Below are 25904 nucleotides of genomic sequence, written 5' to 3'. Positions count from 1 at the left end.
AATTAATCAAATACCTGCTAGTATAATTGAAGGACATGAGTGCATTTTATTTTTAACCGGCCAAGGTTGTTCAATAATAGTTGCCAACCCCAAAGCACCATCGATCACCACTCTTGCTACCGAAATAGCTTCCGCGACCACCGTCCATAACACCATAATGTTTTTGTCATCTCCACTGCTCATGAACCCCACCACAGCCACCATTTTGGCCATTTATATAATTATTAGCAAATCTAAGTATTAGTTAACAAAAATGTATTTAAATAACCATTAATAGAGTAATTTATTTAATATTATTTTTAACATAACATTGCACCACCCAACCAATGATGCACCACCTGTTTTCTCTAAAAATATTTAAGTAATAGATAACGACGTCTAATATGACACGGTTGTCTTCATGGTTCTCATTGTTCATGATGATGTTCACGGAATTTTTTGTTTATATAGTCATTACAGTCCAGTAAATATATGATAAATTCCCCAATCAATTAACATAAAATCACAAGCCAAACAATTATACTTTGAATTATACTTTGGATCCTAATCCTAAATCGAAAGCAACATTCAATGAGCTATCAATTGTACTTTTCTCTTCATTTTATAAATCTACAATAGAGTTATACACGATTGTAATGGTAGATTTTAGAGACCTAATTTTATGAGTAGTAATATGTGGATGGCGATTTTAGTGTTGGGTTCGAAACGTAAACCTTTCTGTTTTTCTTTAGAGGTTTTCTCAATTATAAGCCCTTTTTCTTTCTTAATCATATTTCCACCAATTTTCTTCCACTCATGTTTCACCCTCTTTTGGATTGTCGTTCTCTCAACTTAAAACAAATCTTCCGTGAACTTAACATTTTTTTTTTGATTTGAACACATCAAACTGGATTTGTAGTTGTGGATCTCAATGACATTTCCCCTTTTTTTTTTTTTTTTTTTTTTTTTTTTTTTTTTAATTTTTTGTTTTTCTCAAAAAAAGAAAGAAAAAATGCACTCATTATATAAAAGTCCTTGTTTTTACGATCTTTAACATGTTATTTAAGTTTACCAGAGAGGAGTAGATATAAAATCATCTTTGAAAAGACAAAGAACCAAAGAAAAAGTAGTTTTAGTGATCGACAATGACGTTAGGTGAATATAAACTCATCATGAATTTACAAATAAAACAATATAGCGAAAAACATGTGGCGTACTGTCGTTGGCTAGGACAAGAAGAGACGGAAAAATTCGAGACATGTGATCTGAGCCCGTTAGATGCATCTTTATTTATTAATGAAATTATGTATTTATTAAATTAATCAACAAAAATAAAAGTTTAATAATTCATCATAAACAATTAATAAGATCCCAATTTAATAAAACACTAATAATATCATTTAAACAATTAATGGAATATACATTTATTAGTTTAATTAGGAGAAATAAAATTTAATAAACCATTTATTATGAGAAATTAATGAGACAACACCAATTAATAAAATATTTAAACTAACACTAAAGTTGAACAAACCGCGACCGTAGATTTATCTTTTCCCTAAACAAATTCTGACCACTCTTTACTTAGGCAAAGTTATCCAAACTGTGCCATGTATTCTAGACTAGGGTATTACCCGTGCCGTAACGGCACGGGCTTTGGTTTGTTCTTGTTAGCTTCTCATCTAGTTTTATGCTCGCCTTATCGGTTTATACTTCTTTTTGAAAGAAAAATCCCAATAAAGTGAAGTAAATTATTCTCTGCACGATCAATTTCTTAATCAACTATCAACAAAAAAATAATTTCATCATCCATATTATGCAGCCATCACTTGATATGGCTATATGAAAATCTCAGATAACTACTATATGATATTCATTTAATAGTTTTTTCTCAGATAACTTAACATACTTTGCTGGCTGTCAATATGTGTGTCCTACTAAAGGGTGTAATGGTATGCATATGCTTTCGAACTATCCATTTCCAAATTTGAAAATCTCATACAGAATTTGAATTCGATTTGAAATTCGAATATATGTGGTTTTTTCATTTCGAATTAATATCCGAACTTTTTCCTATACAAAATCAAAAGAAAGCAATAAATTGCCTAATTCCTTTGTGGAAAAATAATATTGCATAATAAAAATTAATTAGGATTTGTAAATTTTTTTATTTGCAAACACAAAGAAAAATAAAAAAATATATGATATATATTTTTGTAGGTTTAAATGCATATCAGATAAAAAATTCAAATACCCGTATCTGAATATTGTTTTTGAATAATATTTGATTTTTTGAATGCGAATTGAAACGAATTTCCAGACATACATTAACATCCTTAATCCCATTTTTCCACCCTGAACCTAATTATCTTTGCTGAATTTGATTTTACTTCCATGTTTTTAGAATCCATTTATTAGGTTAAAATCCATTTATTAGGTAACTATGAAAAGAACTCGATTACAAATTTCTCCATGCATAGTTTCCTTACAATTTGTGGATAAGTAATATTACTTCTTTTTCATACTTTAAAAGCAAAACAATTGCTTCTCATTTTAGATGACAGTGATTTGGAACTTTGGCCGAGTGTGCTTGCATTTTCAGACCCTTGCAGAGCCTAATATAAAATTTAATTTCCCATATTGCGAAACCTAATATAAAATTTAATTTCCCGAAGAACACGGTAACCCCCTGTAGCTGATGTTATGATTTATTGTCATAATTTTTTGATACCCGTTGTCTAAAAACAACTCAGCTTCAACCTTTGTCCATTTTACATAATTTATGAAAAGGATACCTATATTAGCGAGGGTAATACTATTACATATTACATATATGAAATGGTAACAGATCTTGCCCGTCAAATCAATCTGCTATTAATGATACACACCTTTATACATAAATGTCATTTTGGATATCATATTTAAATTTCTTAATAAATTAAAATTCAATATATGATGCACCCTATGAAATAATTCGAACATCTTAAAATGAATTGTTGCCTTTGCAAAAGGTAAAGCATTTAAAAAATAAAAAATTTAGATGTGAAATCCAATTATTTTTTTCTATATAGCTCCAGCGTAGGTCGACACCGAATTCATTGGAAAACTTGAATCAATTTCATTAAAAATATCTGCAAAAATAAAAACCCAAATCAATGATCAGTAGGCAAACAATAACCCCTGTTTGGCCACTGCTTATTTTCTACGTAAACAATCTTACCACCCAAAAGTATGTATATTTATTTGAATTCCAGTTATCATGAATTCATTAGTACTACCGTTCTTGTATTCCTGATATCATTGTATACAACAGACAATAAAGCTCCTTTGTCACCTTGTTGACATTCGAATATTAATTTTCCATGAACAAAATTCAAATGGGGAAATTAGGGGGAGACCCAAAAAAAATAATATTCTCATTCTCAGGCCCACAATTAATTTTGTATACCGTGACACCCATAATTATTTCTCTGACACCCAAAATTATCCAAAATTATTAAGAATTAATACATAACTCGTTATGCATACTATTTTTTCAGGCATAACTCGTTATGCAGCCTAATTTTTCAGGGGTATAATTGACAACGCAACTTGGATATAACATATCTAAAAATCCGCGCCTTGGAATTTTACAAATTTTATATTGTTGGAAATTTTTTTAAGAGAGCTACACAACGAGTACAAACAACAATATCAAATTTTTGTTTTTCACGAAAAAATCGGAGGTGATCATCATTTTAGGCTAAATTTTCGAAAACTTGATACATAACCATTACGCAGTCACCAAAAAAGATGCATAACACCTTCTGCAGACGCATAACGAATTATGCAACCATTTTCTCCACTGCATAACAAATTATGCCACTTGATAATTTGCATAACAAAGTTATGCATCTATAACAAGTTATGTAGTCATTGTATTAGTGCGTAACTACATAAAAAATTGATGCATAATGCATTATACATCTATTATCTCGATGCATAAAAGATTGTGCAACAATTTTCTCGATGCATAATGCATTATGCAGACATATTTTCGGATGCATAACATGTTATGCATCCATTTTCGCGACTGCATAACATGTTATGCAGATATTATTATAGGTGCATGACAAGTTATGCGGTCTTTGTTTTTGTTATGCAGATATTATTATAGGTGCATAACAAGTTATGCTCTCTTTATTTTTATTGGTTTCAATAGTCACAAAAAAGTTACTACATAACGTGTTATGCAACCATTTTCTAAATTGCATAACAAGTTATGCAACAACTTTTGTATATGCATAACAGGTTATGCAACCATTTTCAAATCTGCATAACGAGTAATGCATCAATCAAGTCTTAGCTTCCTTGTTCAGGTCATGGCAGCAACAACACCTCTGATTCAATCGACTACTCATACAGCAGACATCCTCTTCCCTCCACTTCCTTGCTTATTCTCTGACCAGCTAAACAACAAAAATATCTCATCTATTCTCGACTAGTGCAGCCAACAAACATCTCCACTTCGAATTCAAATCAGCCAACAAACAGTCCATCTCCGAGTTCCCATTGCAGCCGCAGTTTTATCTCCACATTCTCTATCTTTAATTCGCAGTATGAACCACAGTCCTATTTCGATTCCAGTTTCTCCAACTAAACTTATCTCAGTCATTAGAGGACACAAAGCCAACACAGCTAACTCCAAGTCATCACCGGCAACAGTTGTTCACCCACCTTCGACTTCCTAACCTCCAACTCTCGACAGTTTTAACCCTTGTTTATCTTTTCCAAACAACACCATTTTTAGTCATAATCTACTGTAGATTGTAGAGAAAAAGCATCCATGCCTTCATAGATCGAACCCTTTCGTGCAGACACTAAACCGATGGCAGCGACAACAGCTCGAACACAACACCCATCCTCCATTCGATCAAACATCCAACATACCATTCATCTCCTTTGCGAACAACTCCATTGGACCACTTGACATTTCTCTTCTTCAGTGATGTGCATTTCTTTCCTGCCCAGTAGTAACAACTCTAACCATCTACCCAATCCAGCGAACATACAATGAGCTCAATCTTTCCACGAATCCCATTTTCAATCTGTGCATCAGCTTCTTGTTCACGTCCATGGAAGCGATCTCAATTTCCTCAACTCTACACTTTATGCAGAGCCAATTTTGCTCGCTGCCAGTTCCGCTTCTCGGCTACTGCTCAATTCCGTTTCTCCCTGCCAGTAACAACTTACCCTCTCCTTGTTGTTTCTCATCTTCTCCACAGTAAACTCACGGCTAAAACTCCACAGATCCATTATATTCCACCATCTGCATCTCCTATTAAGCATACGTGGAACCATCTAGTACTTGAGAAGGTTGTGTGCATCCCGTGGCGTAGGTTGTGTTCTTCGAGTGTACTTGAGAAGGAAACCTTCGGCTGAGACACCTGGTACTCGTAAAATCCATGGAAGAAGATTAATAGATACACAATCTGAATTGAAATTGCCATCCGAAAATAGTAAATGCATAAATATTTACTATAAGCCTAGAAAATCTCCAATTAATTATAATGTCTTAATCTTGCTTGAAATTGTCCGGTTCACTACCAGATTCTCTTTCTGTTCATCACAACAGTTTGTTGCTTGAAACCTCCATCAACCACTATATTCTTCAATAGCAACAACCCATGGCAGTAACAGCTCCATTAACCTTCTCAGACCCTATAATCAACCAAACCCATTTGTTATTTCATCACATAACTTCAATTTCTCCTTCTTCGTTCTCTGTTGCAGCTCAACTTCATGTCTTCATTGTAAACTCTAACACAACCACCGTAAATCCATTTTTCCATCTACGAATTCAAACCCCCCTTCCTATAATTCAATTTTTATACCTTCAGTAAACCCTAACCTTCTATATAATGACCTAACTAAACCCATCAGAACACACTCCTCAATTGTCAACAACATCAGCGATTCAACTTCCAAATCCCACATCGATTTTCAACAGTAAAACCACTTCAAATAATATTTTTACTGGGAAGAAGAAGGTCCAGAAACAACATCAACAGATCTAGAAGCAGATATCAATGAAGCAGATAATAATCTTTTTCCTCTTCTTCTCAATATAGCGACATCCATGGAAAAAAAAGAAATCTCGGGAAAACATGATTTTTATATATTTTGGGTTTGAGAATAATTTTCTTCCAGAATTTGGGTGCGCGCCTGTAGTTTTGGGAGCGTGGGTTTCACAGTAGTAACATCAGGGAGAATGGGTCTCCCTGTAGTTTTCACAATTCAAATAGTCTTAATTTTCTGCAAGCAAAAAAAAATGAAATTCCCATACCCGGGTAATTGTTAATACAAACTTATATTTTCCTCTCAACTTCTAGTATCAGTTAAAAATAACTAAGATTTTGATTGTTTCCACGAAATAAAGATATTAGTATAGAAGCGATCTTCTTTGACGGCCAGTAGCACCCCAGCATTTCATTCTGCATTGTTTCCGTCGACAACATTCCATCCACTGGATTTTTTTTTGCACACTTTCGTCCTGGACACAACTTCATCCGCTCATTTTCATGTTTAATCAAAAGCATTTCTGCATACAATGGGCAAAAATTTTTTGGTGTGGGTTGTTTGTGTCTCCTGATTGGAAATGTCACATCATCTCATAATTTTTTTGGGTAGTTGCATAACACACTTGATTATGTGCAAGGTCATCAGTTTGACTTCAGACTTAGGATAAACACAAAATTGGTCAAAAAGACCAAAACACAAAATTCCTGAGTGAAATAGATTCTTAGCTTTTGATACTGTTTATATAGCCAAACATCAGAGATATACTGTTTATATAGCCAATTTGGATATTTGGCCCAGGAAAATTAAAATAAAAAAATATATCTTACCTAAAATACCCCTAACCTTCTAAACTCTTCTTTTCAAAGAGAATTTATTTCTCTTTTCAAAACCTCCCCGTCCCGGCAGAGCTCGTTTATTCCTCACCTGCAGAATTCGATCAAAGTTTCAGAGCTCGTGTCTTTTTCAGATCTGGTTGATCAATCATGGTGATTAATGACTGTTGAATAGTTTGTTGAATCGAAGTTTCAATTGGAGTTTCAACTGTTGAATCGAAGTTTCATCTAATAGCGTCGAACGGTAAATTATCTGCATAAAAAGTCTGCATAACTAGATATGCAGTACCATAAAAATCTGCATAACTAGTTATGCAGTATAATTTTTATACTGCATAACTAGCTATGCAGTACAAATAAAATGTGCATAACATGTTATGCAGTACAAAAACAAGTTATGCAGTACAAAATGTGCATAACAAAATATGCATTTAAAATAAAATAAATGTACATAATATCTTTTTTTTTCAGCTTTGGTTGGCTGAGCACTCTAACATAGCTGAGATATCATCATCAGACATTGTCAAGGTCAATCCCAATGCTACACCAAGAGCTGCAAGGTGGGACTTTGCAGCAATGAAGAAAGCAACGCTCAAGAAGCATATTTCAAGCTTAGAGGTACTTGTTTATGAACCTTAAGAATGAATGTATATTTCAAGCATATGAAAGCAAACATGCAGAACTGCATAACTTATTATGCATAACTTGTTTAACTGCATAAAATACGAACATTGTTTAACTGCATAACATCTTATGCAGATCCAAAAATAACTGCATGACCTGTTATGCATTGTTTGGAGTATCTGCATAACTTGTTATGCATATAAGAAGTGTTATTGTTTTTGTTAAGCATTCCCTGCGTCACTTATTGTTTTAATGCATAACATCTTATGCAGATCCAACATTGACAGCATGACAAGTTATGCATTGTTTAGGTTATCTGCATAAGTAGTTATGCATATAAAAGGGTTTTTACGCCTTCTCTGCGTCACTTATTGTTTTAATGCATAACATCTTATGCAGATCCAACATTGACAGCATGACAAGTTATGCATTGTTTAGGTTATCTGCATAAGTAGTTATGCATATAAAAGGATTTTTACGCCTTCCCTGCGTCACTTATTGTTTAACTGCATAACATCTTATGCAGATCCAACATTGACAGCATGACCTGTTATGCATTTTTTAGGTTATCTGCATAAGTAGTTATGCATATAAAAGGTTTTTTACGTCTTCAATGCGTCACTTATTGTTTAACTGCATAACATCTTATGCAGATCCAACATTGACAGCATGACCTGTTATGCATTGTTTAGGTTATCTGCATAAGTAGTTATGCATATAAAAGGGTTTTTACGCCTTCCCTGCGTCACTTATTGTTTTAATGCATAACATCTTATGCAGATCCAACATTGACAGCATGACAAGTTATGCATTGTTTAGGTTATCTGCATAAGTAGTTATGCATATAAAAGGGTTTTTACGCCTTCCCCGCGTCACTTATTGTTTTAATGCATAACATCTTATGCAGATCCAACATTGACAGCATGAAAATTTATGCATTGTTTAGGTTATCTGCATAAGTAGTTATGCATATAAAAGGGTTTTTACGCCTTCCCTGCATCACTTACTGTTTTAATGCATAACATCTTATGCAGATCCAAAAATAACTGCATGACCTGTTATGCATTGTTTAGAGTATCTGCATAACTTGTTATGCATATAAGAAGTGTTATTGTTTTTGTTAAGCATTCCCTGCGTCACTTATTGTTTTAATGCATAACATCTTATGCAGATCCAACATTGACAACATGACAAGTTATGCATTGTTTAGGTTATCTGCATAAGTAGTTATGCATATAAAAGGGTTTTTACGCCTTCCCTGCGTCACTTATTGTTTTAATGCATAACATCTTATGCAGATCCAACATTGACAGCATGACAAGTTATGCATTGTTTAGGTTATCTGCATAAGTAGTTATGCATATAAAAGGTTTTTTACGCCTTCCCTGCGTCACTTATTGTTTTAATGCATAACATCTTATGCAGATCCAACATTGACAGCATGACAAGTTATGCATTGTTTAGGTTATCTGCATAAGTAGTTATGCATATAAAAGGGTTTTTACGCCTTCCCTGCGTCACTTATTGTTTTAATGCATAACATCTTATGCAGATCCAACATTGACAGCATGACCTGTTATGCATTATTTAGGTTATCTGCATAAGTAGTTATGCATATAAAAGGTTTTTTACGCCTTCAATGCGTCACTTATTGTTTAACTGCATAACATCTTATGCAGATCCAATATTGACAGCATGACCTGTTATGCATTGTTTAGGTTATCTGCATAAGTAGTTATGCTACTGCTTCCTGCAACAATTTGGCACAAAACCAGTTAAATCATATTTTTAAATATGGATGAAACTCAATTATATCCTATCTTCAAAGTTAGATGAAAACCAGTTTCTGCAGGAATCAGATGAAACCTAGTTACATCCTATATATTTTGAAACCCTGATTCTTCAAATTGATTTAAAACCCTGATTCTTCACTGAACTGATAGATTGATTGAAACCCTAGAAACCTCTGATGTTGTAGAGTAGTGTTGATGGTGTTTGAAAACGGTTAATGAAAACCAATTTCACGAAAGTGTTGACGGTGAATGAAACCCAATTTCACGAAGGTGTTGAAGGTTGATGAAACTAGCAGAAGGTGGAGGAAACTGATTTTCAGATGGTTTCTGATGAATCTGCTACTGTTGATGGTTAGGAGACGGTGGAGGAAATCGATTTCTGATGGTTTTTGGTGTAGTGAAACAGTGGACGAATTTGTTCCTCTTCTAGTTTGTGAGAAGATGAAGAAGAAGGATGTTGGAGGTTTTCATCTGAAGAGAGAAGGAGAACGTGGTTTTGTTGAGGAGACGGAGAACGTGCAGTTACAAAAGGGTAATTGGGTCAGTTTCAATTAAAAAGTTGAACTGTCCATTTGACCCAGACGAAACTTCTACCAGTCCATATGGCCCAAAAAACTTGTGTTTTTGGCTATATAGCCCATTTCCTGTAGGATAAAAGCCTGAAAGCCAAGGATTCTATCAGTGACAATTTTATTTAGCTACATAAAATGAATGAACCTTTGAGCCCAACTCTCGCACTTCATCTATCGCAAGAAGCTACCTGCTTCTAGCTGAAAGAAGCAAAAGGAAATTCTGATTGTACACAGTAGAAAATGCAGAACACTTGTAGAACGGGGTCATAAAGCTTTTACAGAAAGTCGCACTGCTCAAGGCGGAATCAAATCTAAGGTTTTTGAAACCGGTCTTTTTGTGTCATCCTTATTCACCACCATACTGTATTCAACTAAGAACCTAAGGTACATTATTTCTTGCATCACATAAATATGTGAATCTCATATTAAACCACTTCGGGAGTTTATGTCTATGTGATTAAACCACTTCGGGAGTTTATGTCTAGCCGTACTTCAAAGGTTCAAAAAATATTCGATTACCATGACTCGGGATCTGGATATGAATTTGTCTAACAATTTCTTGGTTTAGAATATTATACATATTTACTTCAAATTCAAATCTCAAATTGATAAAATCAGACAAAAAACCTTCAAAACGTCGTTTATAACTGACTTACCATGGATACAAAGTAGCACTGCTTTCTCCTTTCCTTATGTCTATCATCTATCCCACTATAATAAACTTCTATGATAAAAGATCAATATTCGGAACCTTAGTTAGGATAGACCTTTACCGGTTCTGCATAGTACAAATACCAAAACCAACATTAACAAACAAAAATATGTACTATAAGAGATGAAAAAAAAACAAAAGCAAATTAGTTCAAACTACATGAGAAAATTTCTCTGTCAAGTATATGATATTACAGATAATTTTTCCTATCTCTCTTGAACCTCTTCCTCTTTAGCTACTGAAACAACTTTTCTTAGGGTTTATACCTAAAGATTAATAACGAACCCATGATGAACAAACTTCCAAGCAAGACATAGGTAATCCAGTAGATTAAAACTTAGTTAGATTCGTGGGTAGTCTGGAGTTATCCTAATTAATTTTATTTTTATACTCTTGAACAACATATAAGGACACCCTGAACTTATACTCCAGACTCCAAACGACCGCAGTGTTGAGCATTCGATTACCCAATTGTTTATACATATGTGCATCAAACAGACCATGAACACGATGTCAGAAATCGTACTACTTCCATTACTTTGAAAATAATGATCATTAGAGTGATAAATTCCACCTAAATTAAACTACTTCCACTATTATGATAAGTTAGATGCTTCTGCTAAGCTGCAGTAAACAGTTATCACCAACTTTAAGAAGGTTACCCCTCTAAGAATCATCTGTGGTCACAATGTGGAGGAACAATTGACTCGAATCTCCCCAAGCACTGGTCCTGCCAGTACTACGCTGTTCGAAAGCTTTATCATTGCACTGGAGAAATTGTGTCAAAACAAAATAAAATAAAATTAAAAGGCCAAAATTCTATTATAGTAGAAACAAATTCAAGTTTCCCTTATTTTTTTTATGTAAAAAAAATAAAAATAAAAAAAATAATAATTAGGCCATAGCTAATTAAATCATTAACCGCATTACACAAAATATAATCATGGATTTTAGGTTATCTTGGCAGCTCTGCTGCTGCAGGGAAGGTAATGATGTTGAATAGAGAAGCTCCTTCACCTCTCCAGTGATGGGATGGACGGTAGTCTATAATTTTGAATCTGTCATTCATAGCCTCGGCAAAAGGAGCAAGATAGTTTGCGCTGCAATTGGCATTAGGCATAATGTTAATGACTGAACTGTATTCCTTCTCATTGACTACCACACCAAACTGGTATTCGATACACAGGGAAAAATAGATCATGTAATGTGAAACTATAGTTCAGCATGAGACTATTACCAAATCAAAGACAAAAAAGAAGATACAGAAACTTATGAAAATTGAAAACCAAATCTACCTAACAAACATACATCTAGAAATGGTTCAATATTTCGTGGATTATTGAATAGCGTCCTGAATACAAAATCATTACATGTTATATCAATACGAAATTATCCTAAACAGCGTTTGGAAAAGAAATAACTTTCTTAATTTCTAATACAAACTTGAGTTATTTTCTTCAAAATTTCTAAATCTCAAAGATAGTGGAGAAGGCGATAGGATGAGAAAGGTGGGGAGAATTTGTTAGATCCTAATAAAACATTTAGGTTTCACAAAAGCATTTCATTAAGTCGAAAAGGAACGCCTTCACATTGAATGCTAGGAATAACTCAGTCGAGTGGATGCGTTATGCGGTGAAGAAGGGAAGAGCCTAAGACGTGGATTGATCTTGGCCATCCTTTATATGTCTATACTGTAGATATCCATCCAGGGGTAAATAATCAATCTAAACAGTTCTTTATGTGTTCGAATTGTAGATGACCGTTCATTGTTCATTAGTAAAAACACCATTGTCCCTTATAATATATAGATAATAATGACCTTATGTTCAGAACATGGGGATAATATCGAAGAATAAAATATATGCCTAATACGGGATTACCTAAATTATTATTGAAAAATATTGCTATGAGCAGTGCATTCAAAATTTTCATATAAACGTTTTCTTTGATAAACTAAAAGCTACTTTATTTACATTTTTGCCTTCTTGTCTTTTGACACGACACTGTATTTGCCTAATGCTGTACATGTTGCAGCTTTACAACTATCCTTTGGCTGAAGCCAATAACCGAAACTAATAGTATTTGATGACTTCAGATGTATAACCTTCCTTATGTGCAAATGGCTTCAACTGAGAGCTTCTTCCTGGTACTTGGACAAGGATCTCCTCCAAAAATCTCAGGACTAATAGTTACGGCACAAGATTGTTGCCCAATGCAGTTCTGCAGTAACATTTCATGTGTTAGACTAAGATTGTGCTAAAAAGATTACGCAAACCAGCTTTTCTCGAGCTACTTGCGCATATAATTGCGCAAAATATCTCTCTTCAGTGATGCAAACTACGGAATGTTAGAAAACTAATATTTCATCAAATACCTTTTGAAAGGCGTCATACGACTTGTGCGCATGACAGCTTCCTTCCCTAAAGCTCCCACAAACTCCACGGGGAGTTCCAAAGCTAGCAGACTTTATCGAAGAAATTTTCTTTCCTGGCATACACCAGAGATAGGCTTTCGCATTCAATGGTACTGCAGATTTTCCATCGGCTAGGGCCAAATAACTCTCTAGTGATGGTTGCGCTTCATAAATATCAGCACATACACTCTGTACAGTTCTTTTATCCAAAGTAACTCCACTTGGATTACCACTCAATTCTTCAAAAATAACCATTAAGTTTCCAGTGGGTTTCAACCATGAACGAGGTACATGATACCTAGAGATATACAACAGCAAATTAGTCAAAAGAAAACTCAATCGGTTTTCCAAAATATAGTCTTTGCTAACTAAAATATGAAGAAGTTAATTATCTAACCATCTCTGCGAGGATTGTCCGCAATCACTAGCGCATTTCGTTTCATTATAATACCCACCATAATTACAAACATCACATTTTCCATATGCTTTATACGCAGGCCAATGACGTCCAATGCTCTCCCCGTTCATCCATACTTGACCTTTTCCCATGCTAACCAAATCTAAAGCCAAAGGATCATGTCCACCTGGTGCATCGAAAATAGTCTACAAAAGGAGACATATATAATTAGCCCTCATAATCGGAGCCGGAACAAAATTTCGTGATATCTAACAAATATTGAAGCTAAGCCCGGATCCTCACCTTGTACCATGCTAGGGGTTTATTTCGAGCTAACAAAGATCCTTGCATCCACTTGACAGAAAAACTTCCACGGAGCGAACCAAGATTTAAAGCTTCACCCGTCACACCAATCTGCAAGGTTATACATTAATTTGGAAATCTAAATATGTTTGCAGTTTGCTTTGTGGTGGCAATGGCAAGATATAGAAACCAGGGAACGGGCAGAATACAAACCTTGTAAGACCATTTTTGCCATGTTAAATCTCTTTGTTTGTCATTAAGGCCCTTCAATGTGACGGGACCAAGAACCCCAGTATTCCATGTCTCAAATTGTTTGCCAACATTCTGTGTCAACTCAACCAACAAGCAGAGTGTTAGAATGGTAAGATTTTCCTGCGACCAAACAAGGAGTATACGAAAAAGTACGCCATGAAAGAGAGGGGAAACACAACTGAAACTAACCGGGAGGCCAACCGCTACGCTTAATAGGGTAATCTTGTTGATACCAACTCTCAATTTTACGTTGTTACTGAATGTCAGTTTTGGGTTATCCAAATTCCCATAAGCAGTTCCTGCCAAAACAAAGAGAATTATATTACTCGGGCAAAGATCATCAGTGAATCGTTTGTTATACACTTTTGTCTAACAAAACTTGCTTACCAGATAATTGACCGTTGATGAAAACATGCAAAGCATGACCAGCTGACATCACTGTTAGCACAGGATCGTGCCCATTCTTCAGGAATGCTTCATTTGGCTCTATCTTGACGCTAAAGTACAAAGAGGTGTTTGAAAAGATTGAGTCGACCAGAATACGAAAGAAAAGACAACAGAATACTCGATACTTGGTTTATTCTTTTACTACTTACTCTGTTGAGTACCACAAATAATCCGAATTATCTCTCGTCACATTAATCTGCTCCATTAATTCACGTGTTATTGTTGCCGAGTTATCATTATACTCGTAGGATGCGATCTCTTCATTATATGATTGCCAAGAAAACCCGCTGCTCTCTCGTGTCATCTTTGCAACTGAACTTTGCCCCAACCTGTTTAGGAATAAAAGAATGTTTGTCAGAAAAAAGAAAAGAATAAAAGAATGTTGCGTGCATACATCGAGATTACGTTACCACAATTCATTCCACGACTATACATATCGATCTCTATCACATATTCTTTCAGAGACGTTCAAAGAACTGAGCTATTTATGGTTGATTCTTACCCTTGCAGTGTTGAAAACGGTATTTTTGCAATCTGGAAGAATGCTGATAGACCAAGGAGGAAGGTAGTATTTTAGGCCTCTAAAGGTAACAGTTGCATGGGAGTTTGCGACATTGTTCGCAAGGAATGCAGCACAACCTCCTGCCTTGTAATTGAAGACATGAGCCTGAACGACACACGTATATTTGCAAAAATGTAAGTAAAGATACTGGTTCTCTGTGATATGGATCTAGGTTTATAGCAGCACGACGAAACAAACCTCTTGGTGCTTCCCAAGAACTGTTTTGATGGGCTCAGAATAAAGTAAAGCTGGTTCACAAAGCTTGATTGCTTTATGAAGATCTCTCAAATGACCATACTTCGGTTCCCTTAATAGTCCTACATAAGAGATAATAGACGACAGTTAAAAAATACAGTACTGCTATTATTAATTCTAATCAGCGAAAGAAGCAGGATTCGCTAAGAATGAACCAAAAAAAACTGTTAGCATGCAAGATATGTAAACCTCGGGTTATCTAGTCTGACTACGTACATGAATCTACTAATATCTAATGCTATATGATCAGTTTTGAATGGCTGTTCAGGTAAACAATTATATGAATAAGCAAAGCGTCTGATTATCATAACTAGTTGCTATGAACGGACCACCCGCTGTTCTCCCGAAATTTGTTCCTCCATGAAACTGAAGTATAACACCAAAAAAAAAAAAGGTTATCATTAAGGCTAAAACTAACTGAAGATCACGAGAAACCTTTGAACTAAAAAAGGTTATCATTAAGGCGAATTACAAGCATACTTTTTTTTTCATCTACGGAAGTGTTTATGAAGTTAAAAGTTACTTACGGTTGGATCAGGAGCATCATCTTGTTTGCACATAACACTTGAGTATATGCACTTTAGAGATGGAATCGTCGGCTTCTTAAGTCGAACCAGTAGTGAACCCACGTCATTTGTAATTCTCCTGTGAACGGCAATATCATAGTCATGCCAACAGTCACCTTCATGTAATCTGCATTGATTGGATAAACAAACCTTTCCAGGACCCAGGACGGGATCGTGAATCAAGGATGTAGCGTAGTGGTCTGCATAACACGGGAGCTGCAGGGCTGTCGGATTGTGTGAAGCCAGTTCCGGAATGGGCCTCTTCAATTCGTTTAGGTTTATGCTCTACTCCGGGGAAAGATTTACCCGACCTCTATTTGCACATATAGGACAAATGATCCCAATACAGCTTCTTTTGTTTGATAATACTTTTTTTCATTTTATGTCTTCCGCTTCCGTCAATCACTGGAATAGTATGATGACTCCGTCGATTGATTGGCGGTTTGAGGTCGCTGGTCCGATGCATTAGGTTCGAGACTTACTGGAGGACTCAGCTAGGCTAGTTTGTTTGACTGATGCATGAATTGTGGGAACCTATTCTAGAGTCTGGAAAGTACCTTGACCCCTTTATTAGCTGAATGTGACTGATTGATTAGTCTTTTTCTCGTCAGAAACCGGGAAACCCATGGGACACCGGTGCCAAGTCCTAGAGCCATTGCAGCTGCCCATTTTGTATACGCTTTACCGGGAGCACCAAGTTGCCATTCCTCTGGTCCATATTCATTATCTATCTACAATTCAAATTACAAAAACAAAACTCTCGTGTACAATAATCTCAAAATTTAATAACTTAATTCGAGACCCTGATAAATTTGTTTATTTACCTGGGACATAATAATAGGACCTCCTTGAGTTTGAAACATTTTTTCATATTTCATCATGTCGACGATTTTGGTCGTAAACTTTTGCATTGCATCCTTCATTATACACAAAATTGGTCAAAAAGACCAAAAGCAAGAATTCCTGGGTGAAATAGATTTCTAGGTTTAGATACTGTTTATATAGCCAAAAATCAGAAATATACTGTTTAAATAACCAATTTGGTTATTTCACCCAGAATATTTTTTATGAATTAATTGGAACAAACCAATATGACCCTATCTTCTTCAACTGTTTACTGGGTTGGAGAACAAAGAGTAATCTGCAAAAAAAAAAAAAACAGAGTACAACAAAAAAAAACAGAGTACAACAAAAAAAACAGAATTAATTGCTCTGTTTTACGAATTAATTGCAAGCAAAACAGAGTACGTAAAACAGAGCAAAAACAGAGTACAAAACAGAGTACGTAAAACAGAGCAAAAAAAAAAAACAGAATTTTTTGCCAAACTCAGCTGCAACTATTCAATCTCAGTTCACAACCATTGCGCAACAGCAGCAACACTTCTTTGTCCCGCGTCTGTAGCTCCAATTCAACTGCAATTCCATTTCTGCAGCGCAGTGTTTTACTCTCTCCCTGTAACATGAACCTGCAACTTGAGCATTCAACCATTGTAACTGCAAAATCCTTCCAGCTTCCCTGTAAGCAGTTACAAGACCACCTGCAGTTCACTACCTTCTCTGCCAGGCCAAGTGCTAGCAACAACTCCACTTCCATAGTTTAATAACTTCAATCCATCGCAGATCCTTCATCTCTGCCTCATGCCAACCACAACTGCCATCACCTGCACATCTGTAATGTCATCTCCTGCATTCATTCCATTGCAATACCAACCAGTCCACCTGACACTTCACTAGTTACAGTTTCTCCATCATCAAAACAACACCACCAGTACCCATTAGCTCCATTACTGCCATTAGATCCAACAATTGCAGATGCAACCAAACTCCAGTACAAGCACCTCCAAGCCATTACATTTAACCGTAACAGCATCAGTTTCATATTCTCGACATCACAGCAATCTCATTTTAGCATCACCCCTGCAACTTATCCATTCAAAAAAATGACCAATTTTCCGTTCAAAAAAATGAAGAAAGAAACCTATCCGTAACATTTACAACATATATCAAACCACGTCTGAAAATAATTACGCCAGATATATTAGGATTTTCCTTCTTTGAAGAGTATAAATCCATTAGCACAAAATGCAAATAATGGGACACAAGCTGCTAACTACCCAAATTGTTTTTGAAACTAGAGCTAAGACCATACTACTGATAATTTTTACTAGTGTGATGTGTACTTTACAGGTTGTTACAGTAGTCTTGTGACCCTATGGCTAATAGCACCATGGACCTTTTCTGCTTGGACACTTGTTGCAAAAGCGGCTGGTGGGTCATTCCCTGCATAAACATCATCCATGAGGGACTTGAAGCTGAGAGATATCCAGCGGTCTCAGATACTCAAGACAGTCGACAGAGTGAAATGTATTTGGTGATGATGATGATATTCCACAGCTTTGAGTGGAGCCACTCGCATAAAAACTCTCTGTAAGACAAAATACATGTTTTAGCTGTCTGTTTTTGGTTTTATAATCCCAACCTCATCCTCACCAGTACTAATCTCTCTAAACTTCTACTTAAACTCATATTAATCCCTGCTATATAATTTTAAACATTTAGTAGCTCGGAGGAGCCCTCATGTATGTGCCGGACACCATCTTCATTTTTTTAATCAGATCATTAGAATCTACATTCTGTGATCATTAGAATCATTACCATTTTTACCATTCTCTCTTATGTTAATAGCATGCACTAATCCTTTCCTCCTATATTGGCAACTACCTATGGTCCTATATACCCTAGCAACTTTGATTACATTCTATCCCTTCCCTTAGATATTCACCCATACTGCAATGATACATAAATGTCATGTTACTAATATCACAAACCTACCCTCCATTAAAATTAGGTGTACTAGTAGTAAGCACACTACTACTACTGCTTTATTCTACAGTTTGAGAAATGAGATTGCTGGTTAGTAAACACACTACTACTACTACTTAAACAGGTACTCACACATTAAACCTGGATGAAACCAGTTTCATCCTAGTTTAAACGTGTTGAAACAATATACACCAAAAATTAAACCTAAATAGAACTGATATCACCCTAGTTTGTACTATACTAAACCTGGATGAAAACCATTTTCATCTTAGTTTAAACATGCTGAAATTATATACAACACAAATTAAATCTAAATGAAACTGGTTTCATCCTAGTTTATATTATATTAAACCTGGATGAAACTGGTTTTCATCATAGTATAAACATGCTGAAAAGATATACACCACAAATTAAACCTAGATGAAACTTGTTTAATACTATAGGAAACATTCTCACTTAACCAAATTAGTCTTGTAGGAAGTAGTACAATGTATATATGTATCATGCTATGGATATTAGCCACATTCTCATGTAACCAAGAAAAGTTCATATGAAGTCAATTAGATTTACAATCACTAATTAGACTTAAATTCATCAATCATAAGAAATTAGTGAAAATTACTTACTTAATTACATCAAATAACATGAAAACTAGGACGCGGACAAATAACAGAATCAAATAACATGAAAACCAGTTACATCCTATTTTTATGCTAGATGAAAACCAGTTACATCCTCCTTATTATCATCTTTATTAAACTTCAAATATGCATGTATCATATGAAAACCAGTTACATCCTATCTTAGTGCTAGATGAAAACCAGTTACATCCTACAACATTTAGCCATAAAAACGCACTTGGGCATTTCTTACAATCACTTGTTGCGGCATGACTTCGATAACCAGATGCAAACCATACAATACACATAACCAGATGCAAACCATTTTCATCCACAACATAAACTTTAAAGTCATTACAATAACCAACTAAAATCCAGTTACACCAATAGATTCATCCTACCTATAGATGAAACCGGTTTCATCCTAGTTTAAAATGGGTGAAAGCAAATTCGACCCAATTTAGTATAGGATGAAACCCATTTTCGCCATGTATGTTCAACTCAATCTAGCACAAGATAAAACCAGTTTCATCTAATTAAGATGAACAAATTTGAAATCAAAACACAATTAAGGTCAAGAAACTTACCAATTTGAGCATAGTCTTCATCCATTTCTTATCAAAAAAGTACTCTGAAGAAATTGCAATGAAGATGAAAATTAAATTCATAAAATCAATTAATTTCAACTTAGGTTCAGCAGGTAAGGTTAAATTAAAATCACTGATGAGTGCTAAAAAGTGCATATTTCTATATATTTTTCTTGGCATTTAACTCATCTTTTGTGCATTAATTCTACATTTTATCCCATATTCTGCATTTTCATTGTTTTCAAGAATAAATATTTTTATTAATTAATTTTGTATTTTTAGGTAATAAATAAAGTTTGGATGACTTGAGCAGAAAAGTGGTGAAAAGCCGGGAAGAATTACGCAAGGAAACCACGAAGAATATTGTGTGCAAGACCAAAGGCTAGAAAGTGGGCTTAATAAGGAAGAGATTTGTTCTTAAAGAAGAAGTGGGCTCAACATATCCCAAGCCCAAACTTATTTCCCAAAACTAAACCCATTTTCCAAGCCCAGAACTCCAAAACCCAAACCCATTCTTTTGTAGCCGTCAGATTGGATCCATCTCATCATCCAATGGTCGCTTCATCATCGTGCATCGAAGTCTGAAGCTCCTGCTAAACACTACAGCACCTAACTCCATCTGGAGCCGTCAGCTTAGTTGTATCTCGCAATCCAACGGTCTCTCCAAGCTTCATCCCATCGCGTCGTTCATTTAAATCCAAATATGGTCATCCGATGATTTCCCTCTCGCTGTGCATCAAACTCGCTACACTTGCCTCACACCCTAGCACGAAGCACCTTTACCCAACCAAACACTTCCTACATCCCAAAACACTCGAGTCTTCTCCTCCCTCTCAACCTCTCTGTCTGCAACTCCCTCTCCGCCTGCTCTCACTGCCACCACCACCATACCCTGCCGCACCACCACCCTGCCATCGCCACTTCCTCCACTGTCACCAAACACCACCTACACGCCGTAGCTACCTCCCCTACCTCTATAGCCATCTAACTCATTGATTTTTCACCACTGAAACCCTAGGTGATAAATCAATAAATTAGGTGAGGCTATAAGACGCAACTGAAGACATGGAGAGGAGCAGAGAAGAGAGAATAGGCATGGGTCGACATCAATTCAGGGATTAGGTGAGTGGACTTTTCAATTCAAAAATTAGGGTTTGCAAGTTAGGGTTTCGAAATTTGGGGATATTTTGTAAAACTCTAAAAGGCAACTGATGTGTAGAGAGAAGGGTATGCCTGGATTAGCCAGTGTGTCACCCTAAAGCACTGGAATAGCCAGTGTCTCAAGGGTTAGTGTTTAATTTTCAACTATTTTTATGTTTATTCCATTACTCTTATTCAGTTTCAATTCAGTTGCTGTTTTTGTGTTTCAATTCAGTTCATGTTTTTGTTTTATGTCTTCTGTGTTTGTTTATGTTCAGTTCAATGCTCTGTTTAGTAATTGTTTTGTTGTTGTTGCTGTTATGTGAGATCTCATGTGTATTTGTATAGCTAGGCTGAGATGATGCCTTAAGTCACTGTTAGAGGTGGAATGTTAGGTTATAATTCTTGTAAATTGAGCTAATTGAGAAATGGAGGAATTTAGTGCTCATTAGCAAGCTTCTTCTCCTTCCATTCCATTTATGTATGCCCTGGAACATAGACAGGCTTGAACCTTCACCTAGCTCCATTAGGGACAGGGATTTAACATAGAATTACACCATCTGGCTAGGTCACAAGGTGGATTCATAACCTAGTTGTGATGTTTACTGTTTTGTGTGAATGTTAGGCTAAAGCCTTTGAAGCATTGGATTGATTGAGCAGTGGGGAGAAACTAGTGCTCACTAGTGACTGTGAGCAAACTGGTTCTCTTCCCACTCTAGTTGTATGCCTAGGCTCTCAATTTGTTTTTTTTTATAACTGTTTTGTGCCTTGTTCTCCCACTGCCCTTGGCTAACAGCCTTGGTTTATTTGGTTTTGTTTCCTGTTAACTGCCACTGTTACCATTTGTTTCATTGCTGCTCCCTTGCCTTAGGCTAACTGCCTTTGTGCCTCATTGCCACTGATTTTTGCTTCTTTCCCATGATCATTGTTAGTTTGTTTCACTACCATCCTCATTGTCATTGTAAATGCCATCCTTGGCCCTGTGTGATTTTGTTTCCTGTCTGCCTTTGCTTCTGCTGCCTTGTTCTCCCCCTGCTGCTACTACTTGCTGTTGCTGTTGCTGCTGCTCTCCCTTTCCCTGCTGAAGCCACTGCTGCTGCTGCAACTGAGCTTGGCTCAGCTAAGACCACAGTTCAGGTTAAGGCCCAGCCACAGTTCACTGTGAAAGCTCAGCTCAACCCAAGGCTCAAATCACATCACAAGCCCAGTCTAATTCAGTCCACCAAAGGCTCAGTTCATTACACTAAGCCCAAGCCCAAATTCAAAACCAAAGCCTAGTGCACTACAAAACCAACTGAGCCCAAGCTCAGTTCATTTCATTAAGACAACACCCCAATTCATTCCAAGAGTATTCAAAGGCCCAAAGCACAATCATAACTCATTGGTTACCAAAATCCATTGGTACCCAAAGCCCAACAATAGCAATTTTAGAGCCCAAAATAGCTAGAAACTCCAAACACACCCAGTCTCTGTGGATCGACCCGTACTTGCACGAGCTATAACTGACAACCGTGCACTTGCGGTATTATTGTAGGCCCGCGTTTTTATTACGCTTCAATTTTATACGCTTTTCCGGGCCAACCAATCACCATACACCCATTTGTGATAAAATAAAGACAATCAATCCATTAATTTTTGAAAATAAAATAAAAAACAAAATTAAGGTTTCCAGACCTGCGTGTTTTGGTATAATCATGAGTGATTTTCTAAATTGGTTGATTCAAACCCAAATTAGGCATCTGCAGATCTCTTTAACGATGGTGGAGTTGATATTGGTGTTTTGTGGATGTTGATGTGTTTAATGGTGAGAAAAGTTTGATATGGCGGAGGCGGTATAGAAGGATGATGATGGTGCAGACGGTGTAGAATCATGGTGACGATAGTTATTGTCGATGGTGGTGCTGATAGATATGCTTATAGCTGATGATGGTGGTGGTAGAGAAAGAGAAGATCGAGAGCAGATAGTATAAGAAGAAAGTAATGGAAACGGTGGAAGAGATCGATATTATCTAGAGAGGAAGAAGAAAGGTAAAGGTAATTAGGTCAGTTTCATATAAAAAGTTTCACTGTCCATTTGACCCAGACGAAATCTCTACCCTTCCATTTGGCCCATAAAACGCGCCTTTTTGGCTATATAATCCATTTTCTGTTCATTATAACCATTCAAAAAAAATAAAAAATCCATAACTTCATCAACAACACTACAATATAACCTACGTATCCCAAACTGAAAATATGTAAAAACAAAATCCATAAATAAGTACGAAATTAACAAAACCTTGAAGTCCATTGTCAGTTCTGAAATGCATTCCAGGGACATATTTGAGCCAACACATGAAAACCCCTGAATTCAAAAACACAACCTTAGACGCGCGGACTCGAAACAAATGAAAATGAAGAAAAGAAAGTTGGAAATTTCTTACCCAAAGTTCCATTCAGCGCAAACATAAGGACCGATTCTAAGATGAACATAGAGACCAGCTTGATGTACCAACTTGAGAAACTTAACCAAATCATATCTTCCCTCAAAGTAATACCTATTAGGAGAAGGTTCATGTCCATTCCAAAAGACATATGTTTGGATCACATCTAACCCTGCCTCTTTAGCTTTTTGAATAAGATCAGGCCACATCTGAAACCCCAGCAACAAGGATTTGGATTATTTATTTTGAAAAGCTTCAAACTTAACCAAATGTTATTTAGGAGAAAACAAAGAATTTTATTAATTGGAGAAAAATCAGTGAATAACCAGAGATAGACATTAATGAGAACCACAGATAATGAAGAAAAAGTTACGAGAAAAAGTTTTCTTATAGATTTTAGACAAACCCCATTAAGTACATCATTAGTTATATACCTCAGGTGTGCTTCTAGGATAATGGATAGAACCAGAAAGAAGAATCCTTCTTTGTCCATCGATGATAATAGCTTTACTATCATAAGATACAGAAGCTTTCGTAATACGTGATAGAAGAAAACCCAGTAACAACAAGCTCCACCACATTGTTAATGGTTTTTCCATTACTATACTATATTGGTTTTTGCTTGAGCTCTCAAAGGAATAATGATGCTTAATTTGGTGGTTTTTCCTTTTCTTTCTTAGTGTTCCATCATTTTAGAATGATTTGGACAAGCGGTAAACAGATGAAGGAATTCGCTTTGGTTTGCAGAAAAATGTTTTAAGCTGCTTTTAAAGAAAGCTTAATTGGGCCCCGAAAACTAATCAGCCGTCTCACACCATAAGACAAAAAAGGTCGCCCAAACCTAATTTTAATACCCTTTATCCAAATATTTTAAGTAATGGCTAATCTACCTTTATTTAATTAGTGATAATTTTACTTAATTAATATTAATCTCACTTAATTTGATTTTAATATTTTTTTCCTTGCAAAATTTTTTTTGTTTTTTCTGAGACTCGCATGAAATGTCATTAAGTTAGTGACGTTTTTTAATAACGACTCTTAACAGTCGTTAAACTTTCAAAATCGACTCCAAGAGTCGTTACTTTTTAAAACTTTTTTCTCGACGATTCTAAACTGTCGTTAATGTTTATAAAAGAGTCGTTAATTTTTTTAATGTATTTGCGTCATTAATGGCTCTTTAATGCGAGTTTCAGAAAAAAAAATTGCAAATCAGAAATTTGAAAAAAAAAAGTGAAAATCAAATTAAGTGAGATTAACAAAATTTTGGGTTTAAAAATGAAAATGAGTTGGGATTTAGAGTTAAAGGTTGATAGAATTTTGAGTTTTAGGTTTAGCGAAAGGTAAAACAGTATTATCACTATATTTTACGGTGGAAATAGATTTTTTGGGGTGAGAATAAAATGGTTGAGGCCCCTAATTATTTTCTAGGGCCCCCAATACAGCGTTGCTTTTAAACCTTTGAAATTTTAAATATTAATAGGAGATTGGGTAGGACCTACTTAAGCAAATTAATTCTAGTTTTAGCATTGGTGAGGTGAAATTTCATCCAAACCATTATAAAAACTAAACTTTACTCTTTATTTTCAAATTTTTAGGATTAGAATCAGTATAATAAGGTGGATTTTTATCTAATCAACATTTAAAAATAGCAACATGATATATATGAGCATCATCTAAATCCAATTTTATCTCCTCTTTGAAAGTTTTTGACTTAATTGACCAAGATATTTACTCCTGCTTGAAATTTTGTTAAGGAGATTGCTTCGATTCCTTTGAGTCGTTTATGAAGTCACGATAGGAAAACTTGCAGCTTTTTCAAAAATGGAAAGTTCACCTCTAAGCAGTCGGCCTATCATGATTTATGTGCTCAGAGGTGAAGAAATTTTAGGATTGAATAGAAAAGAATAATATTTCTCTCTTGAATTACAACGAGCATATTACGGAACATTTTATAGAGAAATGAATTTTATCTTTCTAAAGATAAGTATGCACAGTATATGGAATGGGTATAAGTATCTTTCTATACATAAAGCTATAGAGATATTCTAGGATCAATTTGTCTCCTTCTTTGACGGATCTGCGGTATCTTCCTCAACCATCAATGGATCTTTATTACTCCCCTCAGAGCAACTGCATTGGACGACTAAACCCAAATTTGGTGTCGAGTGGGCTGGCGTAGTGGGACGGATCATCGATCAAAATTTGATCAAAGAGTAAAACTCGGACCAAATTTGGTCGGCGATTAAGACCAAATCCAAATATAGTCGGGCGTTTATATAATGTCCGTCTACCCGACGGGCGTTGGTATAATGTCCGCCTGTAGCCGCGCGTTCGTAAAGTTAACGCCTGATGCAGGGCGTTGGTATAATGTCCGCCTGGATGGGGCGTTGGTATAATGTCCGCCTGGATGGGGCGTACGTAAAGTTAACGCCGGACACCCAGGCGTTGATATAGTCATGATCCCACTTTCACAAAGTTTTGAAAACTTTGCTTGGGGCGTTGTCTTTATCAACGCCCCATTATTTTTTTTATTATTTTTTTTT

At 35.7% G+C, this 25904-nt stretch overlaps 1 pseudogene; it reads right to left on the bottom strand.

Annotated features, from left to right (window-relative positions):
* Positions 1–12682: 12682 nt before the first annotated feature.
* Positions 12683–23915, bottom strand: LOC113353355 (annotated as a pseudogene).
* Positions 23916–25904: the final 1989 nt, after the last annotated feature.

This window comes from Papaver somniferum, chromosome 2, assembly GCF_003573695.1.
Source record: "Papaver somniferum cultivar HN1 chromosome 2, ASM357369v1, whole genome shotgun sequence".
NCBI lineage: Eukaryota > Viridiplantae > Streptophyta > Magnoliopsida > Ranunculales > Papaveraceae > Papaver > Papaver somniferum.
The sequence above is the reverse complement of the archived record's forward strand: the minus strand, read 5'-3'. Positions and strand labels throughout refer to the sequence as shown.